This window comes from Hippichthys cyanospilos, chromosome 12 (assembly GCF_059441005.1).
Source record: "Hippichthys cyanospilos isolate Australia breed blue-spotted pipefish chromosome 12, RoL_Hcya_1.0, whole genome shotgun sequence".
NCBI lineage: Eukaryota > Metazoa > Chordata > Actinopteri > Syngnathiformes > Syngnathidae > Hippichthys > Hippichthys cyanospilos.
The window spans coordinates 8,097,265-8,107,364 of NC_142380.1; the positions used below are offsets into that span (position 1 = coordinate 8,097,265).

At 43.3% G+C, this 10,100-nt stretch overlaps 1 long non-coding RNA gene across 1 annotated transcript; it reads left to right on the forward strand.

Moving 5' to 3' along the window:
• Window positions 1–458: 458 nt before the first annotated feature.
• Window positions 459–1,629, forward strand: LOC148414701 (uncharacterized). The gene is made up of 2 exons (XR_015867483.1): window positions 459–592; window positions 1,132–1,629. It is a non-coding gene; the product is annotated as an uncharacterized LOC148414701 (long non-coding RNA).
• The last annotated feature ends 8,471 nt before the right edge of the window (window positions 1,630–10,100 follow it).

Genomic DNA, 10,100 nt, shown 5'->3' on the forward strand with positions numbered 1-10,100 from the left:
TTTTTGCAGTGTGGGAGAAAGTTGGAATGCCTGGAGAGAACCTAAATGGGCTCGGGGAGAACATGCCAACTCCACACAGGAAGGCCTGAGTGTCCCTGAACTGTGAGGCGGACACAACAATCCACTGCTCCACCAAGCCCGCCTCCTTGTCTAAATATGAGATGACTAATAATTGATGACTTTCTTTTTTTCTTTCTTTCGTTCTTTCTTTTCCTTTAATTTTAGTTTTATTTTGTATGTTGTGTTTTATGTGTCTTTTATATCTTCAATCAACCAACCAATGTACATATGTGCTGCTTTAATAAGTCCATAAAAAACGTATAATGTGCTTGATTATTGTTATTTCTCTTGCTAATTTATTTATCTGTTTAATGATTAATAATTATCAAACGACACCGGAAGGGAGTACGCATCTTTTTCCCAGAAGTCTTTATTGTTCTGGGGGGGCGGGGACAGGTGTCACGTGACGCTGAAACCACATAAAAGAAGCGGTCACTCTGTGCCCTATCTCTCTCGTCCTTAGCTGTCAGCAAGTGTGGTCTGTCGAGTGTATGGCGTGGCCGTTAACCGACTGGGCCACAATTCTTACACGGTAGGTCTAATTTTTTATCTACCCAGTTCCTCAAATATTAACTTCTCATCAGTCGTTGTTGACTTGTGATGGTGCCACTTCCGTGTTGGCGAGCTTACTTCGTTGGCTGCCCACCTCGTGGTTCTCATGCCTCATCTAGCAAGATGGCAGCTAAAGATCATGTCAATTTCTTTATGTTGCTTAAATTAAATTGTGAACCAGCTTCTTTGTTAACCCTTTTACAATTTAGATAGAATTGTGCTCATTTTTGGTAATCCACTGCCATTTTTGTTTTTACATGCTACCTGTTTTGGTGCTCAATTTCGATCCGAGCCAAACAAAATGTCGTCTTTTCTGTTTCAAAAGATTCTTTTTCTCATGGTCAAACTTTGAATGATGAGTTGCAAATGTCCGTGTTTCACCTGAAACTAATGATTATTATACATTTCTCTGACGAGTTTGACCTCACGTGGCTTTGAAACGACGTTTTTGGTTCAACAAATCCTCATGTAATAACCCCAACTTTTTTTTTCTGTTTTTTTTTTTTTTTTTTTTTTTAGGTTCTCAACATTGACTTCGTGAGGCGAGCATCTTAATACCCAATGTGCTTGACTACATTCATGTTAATTTTAGGGTAGGCTTTTCAGGAGTTCTGGAGAGGCATCAGTGTTACAGAATCTGTAGAATATTAAAAAAAAAAAAAATGTTATTGCTCATAGTTTAGAAATTTTCAGTGCCATTTTCTATGACTGATAGGGTTTTTTTTACCCTTGTTGGATACAAATTTTCCTAATTGTCTTGTTAGTAGGGTATAAGCTTTGTGATTTGACAAAGTTAACATTGCTATTGAAGACAATACGCCACCAGTTATTTTTAGTTACTGATTATATTCTGTATGTACTGAAGAGAATGAGATGTTACAATGTGACATTTTTTTTAATAGTTGATATTTACAAACTAAACTAATGAGGGTATGATTTGAAATGTGACAGTTCGATCTTGTGTTGATGTTTTGTAATTACCAAATAAAGTATTTAATAAAGTGGAATGTGCCAATATTTGAGATTGACACATGTTACGTCTTAAACTGCTGTAAAACGTAGTTGCATGCTAATGTTTATGCCTACAACTTGACTTTTAATTCCAATAATTTAAATGGGTTTTATGATCTAGAAGAAAAAATATTTGCAGTGACATTTCTAGTATTAACATAATGTGTTCTGGCCTGTATTTAATAAAAAATCTATGTTGAACTGTTCTAGTAAAAAATTGACCAGAACATGAACATTGTACTAAAAGACCAACACCCATGACAGTGGATGGTGGAGAGGCCTTGCCAGTTTATGTGGCTTTATGACTATGTAAGATTTTGACTATTTTCAATGATACATTTCTAAAACTTGCTAATGTTCAACAGGAGGCACTCTGACCTTGTCTGTTAATTCTATGGACAGCTGTTGGTACAGTCTGTATTGCTGCATTTACCGCAATCCCCCAAAAGCTCCCATGGGCACATGCAAAAAAGTGCGCATATACTCCCTTTAAATTCCAAAGAAATTGTATTTGGCCATTTTCAGCAGTGGAATTAAACCAGTCAATAGTTACTTTCCATGTACACTGCTTTTAAAACCCGTTTTGCCACTTACACTGAAAAGGAAGGCCGAGAAGGCAACCAACTTTTGACACTCCTGCAGCAGGAGGAGGACCCGGCCATTCATGCACAACAAGAGTCCCCAAAAAATCAGTTAAATAATTTTATTGCTTTTTTTTTTTTTTCATGCTTTGTCAAACAACTGAAGGACAGAGACCAGAGAAGTGCTTTCAAACACTGAGACGACTCTTACTGGAGAAAGAAGACAATACAATTTCCCATCACACTGGAAATACACGCCTAAAATAAACATTGGAACGCTTCCACTTATTGGAAATAATCTTGGCCGTCATAATGGAGCTCATGGTTGAGGTCACGGTGGAGATAATGGAGGTCACCATGATGGCGGTCGTCATTAAGATAATGGAGCTCATGGTGAAGATTATGGAGGTCGTCATCATGGAAGGCATGGTGATTGGCACCTGTACCTAAAGAAGAAAAATCAAAACTAAGGTCAGCCATATGGATAGATGTTGTCCTAAGTACATGATTGTTTTAAACAATGAAGTGACACTTTTACCTGCCATGAGCAGCAGGGCAACAGTGACAGCCAAGAACAACATTTTCACTCTGGTCAACACAGCAACCTGAAGAGAGTGAGCACAAGATTGTGAAGTTGAGTTGGTACACCAATGAGTCCTTCAACTTTAACATGTCTCTGGGATTGCTGATGTGTGCTGCATGCACACCCGGAGGTTCACAAAGTTAGAATTATAATGGTCAATCTGGTGTATAAAGTTTAGCATTTGATACCCCAAAGTCCTGAATATAAATTTTCAAAATTAATATACTTTTTTTTTTTTTTTTTTGCAAACACCAACTTCCAAATGCGCAATTTGAATACCTCTGAACCACTATTTTTTTTTTAGATAGTAAAGTTTTTCCTCTGCGTTTAATCGGCGTATTTTCGCTGTTTACGGTATTTAGATTGGTTCATCGGGTCCCGTGCCTAAAATTAACCAATGAGAGGCGGGTTCGGGCGGGTCGTGTTGACGATTTGCTATTACGTCATTTGTCAGCGCCAACAGGGTTGATTGACATGTCATTTGATTTTCAGATTTAATGAATAGTGTCTTTCGAGCGAGTGGAATGTATCTAGAGCTCAAACATTCAGTCAAGACGTAATAGCAATGTAGGTTTTAATTTGGTTTCCAAAATTTTGTCGCCAGTAGTTTAGCTGTGTTTATTGCCTAACGTGATGTGACGTAATCCAATTGTTAGCCTTTAACTAGCTAGTGTAGGGTCAAGAAGGGAATCACGTAATTGTTGAGTCTCAATAAGTTTATAATGAACTCAGTATGCCAAGCATTTAACGCCAGGCTGTAATTAATATTAAACCCCGGATATCACTCCTGGTACGCCATTTTTATTTACTAATTTTCTTATTTAAATCTGAATTATAACTTTAGTCTAGTTACTTATCACTAACAAGCCCACTTGATCTTGCTTGGTAGCTAGGCCTTGTTTGTGAGTGTGTGTTGTATTAATAAAGCACCACACTTATAGCTTGTTCGAGCATCCGTTTACTGTTCGGCTCAGCGTACAGTGAATCAACAACGGCGCCCACGCAATGCATGTCGGGAGGTTGCTCGACTGACATAACATGCAGTTATATCAAACATCCACTAGATGGTACTATAATACCACCCGTAACATCTCCCTTTTCTTTAAGTACCCCAAACTCCAAACTCTTTTATAATATCATTAACGAACCGGACAAGTAATAAACTTTTCATTGTAACAGTAGAACATCAACAGTATAATAACATTAACGAACCGGACAAGTAATAACTTTTCATTGTAACAGTAGAACATCAACAGTAGAACAGCTCCCCTTCCATCCCCCCCTCCACAACCAGAACGCCCCCCCCCAGCCGCCCTTGTAGGCCCTGTGAACCTACAGGTCCAGTCTGCTGGGAGGCCGTATCTGGCGGCCATAACGCGACAGAGCAGGGGACAGAGATGGTGCTGACGATGGAACAGATGACGTTTCCGAGACCCTAGGAGAATCTGGCGCACCCGAACTGCTGGGAAACCGGCCCTGAGCCACCTGAGGAGAAAACCTCCACTGATCCTCAGTCATTTCACTCGGTGCCTGAACCCCAATGCCTCCAGACGCAGACTCCTCCACACCAGTCACCGAGTGTTGCGAAGACACCGGCTCCGCCATCCGTAAGTCGACCCGATTGCGACGATAGAGAGCACCCTCGACCTCCACCAGGTAGGACCGTGGAGCGACTTTCCGCAGACACACCCCCCTGCGCCAAATGCCCGTCCTGTCACCCGGCAGCGGCTTCATTCGAACTGCCTCACCCACCGAGAGCTCAGGCAAGTCCTTTGCAGATCTGTCGTATATGAGCTTGGAGACTTGTTTCCTGTGGCGCAACTTGTCAACCACGCCCACAATAACCCGCGGTTCGAGCAGCGCGGAAGCCACCGGCAAAGCCGACTTCAGGCGCCGTGCCATCAGACGTTGTGCAGGACTGCTGTCCATCCCCTCTGTCGGGGTGTTTCTCCACTGTAATATCGCTTTCCAAGCATCTTTTCCTTCACGAAGGGCTTTCTTGCACAGATTCTTAGCGATCTTCACAGCCGCCTCCGCCTTCCCATTGGCCTTAGGATGTCTCGGCGAGGAGGTGACATGCTCGAACTCCCACTCCACTGAAAACCGTCGGAACTGAGAACAGGCAAACTGAGGCCCGTTATCAGTGATGACCCTGTCGGGTTGACCATACCGGGCAAACTGAGCCTTGCATCGCTTAATCGTCGTCTCCGCACTGAGGTCCGGCAGTACATCAATTTCCCAGTAATCTGAGTAATGATCAACCACCAGCAGGAATTCTTTCCCACCGTGCTGAAACAGATCCAGGCTCACAATCTGCCACGGGCGTGTAGGCAGTTCATGGCTCAGCATTGTCTCTTTATGTTGCTCTACAGCGTACTCATTGCATATTGTGCACTTACTGACATAGTCTTTAATGTCAAATTGCATGCCAGGCCAGTATAAAGTCTCCCGTGCCTGTCTGTAGCAAGCGTCGCCCCCAATGTGACTGCAGTGCACTCTGGCCAGCATTTCAGCTCGCAGTGATTTAGGGATCACAACTCTCTGCCCTCTGAATAACACACCATTTTGAACACTCAACTCCTCTTTGATGGGCCAGTATTCTCTCACCGCCATCTCAGCGTCGTCCTTAATCGTTGGCCAGCCGTTCAGAACGATAGCTTTCACAGCTTGCAGCTGTGCGTCCTTGTCTGTGTGCCTCTGTATCTGCACCAATCTTTTGTCCGTGACGTTGAGATAGTCAGCCATATTTATGTGCTCAATTGCACGCTGCTCATCCACCATACTGCATACTGTATGCTCCGTCCGCACCATCCTGGGGTGTGAGCTGGACACAACTGCCCTGCTCAGTGTGTCGCTCATAAACATGTCCGGCCCTGGCTTGTAAACCACTTGCAAGTTGTAGCCTTGGAGAGCAAGAAGCATGCTCTGCAAGCGCTTGGGGGCATTCAGAAGAGGCTTGCCGAAGATGGGTATAAGGGGCTTGTGATCCGTCTCCGCCGTGACCATATCTCGACCGTAAAGGTAATGATGAAAACGCTGGCAGGCGAACACTATGCTAAGGCACTCCTTCTCTATCTGCGCATAGTTCTGTTCCGTGGGCGTAAGCGCCCTTGACGCAAATGCGACGGGCTGACCCTCCTGCATCAGACAGCAACCCAGGCCATGTTGACTGGAGTCACTCTGCACTGTGACGGGTTTCGTGACATCGTAGTACCGCAACACCGGAGTCATAGTCACAAGTCTTTTTATTTCCTTGACAGCTGTCTCATGTTTTGACAACCAGTGCCACACTGCGTCCTTGTCAGTGAGTCTCCTCAGAGGCTCACAAACCTCTGATAGCTGTGGAAGAAACTTGGCCAGGTACGTAACAAATCCAATGAGTCTCTGCACACTCTTGACATCTGTTGGGGCTGGCATTTCCAAAACAGCCCTTACTTTCTCTGGGTCGACCTTGAGACCCACCGCTGACAATATGTGGCCGTGGAAACGCACTTCAGACACCTTGAATTGAAGCTTCCTGATACTAAGGCGTAACTTGACCTGACGGCAGCGGTCAAGAAGGGCTACTAGCTTCGCATCATGATCCCTGTCTGCTTCCTCATCGCTGTCACCGCAGCCCACCACCAGGATGTCATCCGCTATAGGCTCCACTCCTTGAAGCCCTGCCAACAGCTCGTGCTGCCTCCTCTGGTAGACCTCCGGAGCCACCGACACGCCAAACGGAAGTTTCAACCACCTCTTCCGCCCCCAAGGAGTCCAGAACGTGGTCATGAAGCTGCTGGCTTCATCCAGCTTACACTGCAGGAAGGCATCTCTTGCGTCAACCAGTGTGAAAACTCTGGCTTTAGGTAGCTTGTAAAGCACATCCTCCAACGTGGGCATGATATAATGCGATCGCTTGAGTGCGCGGTTGAGGTGATACGGCTGTAAGCATATACGCAATTTATCTGGTCTCCTGACAATGACCATGTTGCTGATCCAATCTGTCGGTTCACTGACAGACGTGATATGTCCTTCTGCTTCATATTTGTCCAACTGGGCCTTCACAGCGTCTTTCAAAGCCACAGGGACATTGCGTGGCGCGCACTGCACCGGCTGAATCGCTGGATCTAGATCAAAGTGAACTTCTCCGGGGAGTGCCTCCACCCTACCCGTGAAAACATCTTGATATGCTGTGATGACTGTCTCCTTGGCGAGAGGTTTGGCGAGACTGTGCATGACTGTGTTGAGCTCCTCCACTCTGAGCTCCTCTGGAATGGTGAAATGTATGAACCCCATCTTTTCTGACATAGAGCCTGACAGCAATGGCAGCTGCCGTGCATTCACAATCTCAAACTCCAATTTGTATGTGTGGCCCTGCACCTCACAGTCCATAGTAGAAACTCCTAATGATGGAAGTCCATGATCTGAATACAGCTTGAGGGTGGTGTTGCTCCGCTTTAGTTTTTCTTTTGGAGCCAGTCTCTTTTTATCTCTGAGACTCATGACGTTGCAAGTAGCTCCCGAATCAATCTGGCATTTCTGTAATGCTCCGTTCAGCCGAAGTTTGACAAACCATTTTTTGCCTCTTGTCCTCACAGCTCCAATGCTTTCCACAGCATACACATCATTTGTTTCCATCTCGGAACTATCTTTGTCCATGTTCAGTCCTTCAGCTATGTGTAGTTTTCCCTCCTTTCTTTTCGTTTTGTTGCAAACTCTTGCGAAATGATTCGCTGTTCCACAAGCATTACAATTCTTGCCATATGCTGGGCAATGTTCCTTTCCTCTCCCATGCAATGTGCCACAGTATTTGCATGCGGAAGGACTCACATCCTGTAATCTAGGATGAGCACTCGTTCTCTCCGCAGTGCTAGATTGTCTTTTGAAGGTATGTTTTCCTACGGCGTTGACATTGTCCAAGTGAGATCTTTCCTGCTCAATAGCTCTCAACTGCAGATCACTCAACTCAGCTGCTCGACATGCTTCGATAGCGCTGGCAAGCGTCAAGTCCTTTTCCCGTAGCAGCCGTCTACGTGTGCTCTCATTTGCAATGCCGATAACTATTTTGTCTCTGATCAACTCATCCCTCAAGGCGCCGTAATCACAGGCAGCAGCTCTCTCTCTGAGTCGAGTCACAAAACAGTCTATTGGCTCACCATCCTCCTGTTTACAGCAGCCAAACATGTAGCGCTCATAGATCACATTTTTTGCAGGTTTAAAGTACTGTTCCAGCGAATCCAGAATGACAGAGACGTCCGCCCGCTCCACGTCCGTCAGCGTCAGGTTGTGTTTGTAGACATGCCGGCATTCAGCTCCCATAATGCTCCTTAAGGTCGCCGCCTGGACCTCCCCGGGCTTGCTCACCAGCCCCGTTGCTAAAGCATAATCTTCATATTCCGCTCGGAAAATGTCCCAGTTCGCACTCAGATTGCCGCTGAGTGTCATCGGAGTTGGAGGGGGAATGTTAGCGGCCATGCCTATTTCCTGGTTCAGCACCAGAGTCTCAGAAATTCACTGTAAAGCACAATAAACTCACACGCTAGCGCCATGTAGCCGTCAGCGCCGATGTAAGTCCACTTCTGACACCATGTTTGTGAGTGTGTGTTGTATTAATAAAGCACCACACTTATAGCTTGTTCGAGCATCCGTTTACTGTTCGGCTCAGCGTACAGTGAATCAACAACGGCGCCCACGCAATGCATGTCGGGAGGTTGCTCGACTGACATAACATGCAGTTATATCAAACATCCACTAGATGGTACTATAATACCACCCGTAACAGGCCTTTGAAGAAAGTTAACGTAAGATTCAGCCCAAAACAATTTTGAGAGCTAACCTGCCTTATTTATTTATTTATTTATTTATTTATTTATTTATTTTACGAGTGACAGACAATGAAAAGAACGGGCCCAGTCGTCCACCATCAGCAGGTCAGAGTTTACACAGGCTGTAAATTGCTTGCATGTCACCGTTTTAAGGCGTTTCATGGAGTTCTATTCTACTGCTTGGAACTTGGATCACCCATTTGGCAAAGTAAGCAGATGCTAAGGGTACCACGAACACTAGAGGACGCCAAACATCCTCAAAATGAATGAAACTTCTTCATGAACTGTCAAAACTACTGAACAGTAAAATGATAGAAACAAAAAAACTTTGCGATAGAGTCACTTGGCAACTAACCCAGGACGAGTAGAATTAATATTACTACAACTCATACAAGAAAGAAAATCTATTGGATTTGCTTGATGCATGCAATAAAATGATATTGATTTCTCCCAAACAATTAGATGTCAAAGACCATCCAAAGATATTGTATTATCTTGCGGATGTATAGTATCATGTCCACTTACCTGGCTGATTCGTCTGGAAGGATATCTGCGAGTGGATGGATGGAGCGGTCTTGGCTGACGGATTATTTTATATAGCAAGCATGTATTGACTCGCATAACCCTCTTGTGTCGATGGCTGCCTTCAGCAAATATATTTTATTCATTGTTTAACGATAGGAGCGTTTTGTTCAGGGTAGAGGAGGCTTCAATTTGAATTTTGATGTCTGGTTTTGTTATTTACAATTTATCTAAACAAACAAGGTACTTTTTGTGCGCACACCCATTGCTTATTGCTTAAAACTTTTAGAACTTGTGCCTTGATAAAATATGATGTTATATATTTTATAAAGTTCTACCTATCTAATTGGCCTTGCAGCGTTAAAGAAGTAACTAGGAAGATTAATTTATATTATTAACAAATTTAGATGAGAGTCACTGGCATAAGGACAAATTTGGACATTTACATGGTTTTACTTTAAGAAGTAAGAACTCGCCGATATAAAAATATGACTTTATTTTTTTAACATATACCTTTCTGTCAAGATAAGATGCCCCCCATTCTTTGTGTATCTTGTGTATTTTATTTCTCATATTTTATATCTCGACTTGAGGATACTGCTGGAAATGTGAATTTCCCTACGGGGATGAATAAAGTATCTATCTATCTATCTATCTATCTATCTATCTATTGCACCTTTTTAAAAATACTAGTATATTGTCTGACAATATAAGCCCCATCCACATTTTTTTTTTTGGTTTTGACTTCCTTTAAATGATTAACCATTTCTTTGAATTTGTTGACCTTACTTGAATTAACTTGCGGAAGAGAATTTGGGCATTTCCTTAATCTTTTTTCATCAGACTACAGTATATACAAAAATTATGTTGTATATACTGTATGTAAAATTAGTTAATTTTTGTAAGATTTCATATTACTAGTAGCATTTGGACTGCATTTATCCCAATGTTCTGAATATTAGTGCATACATATTTTTTTTCTTT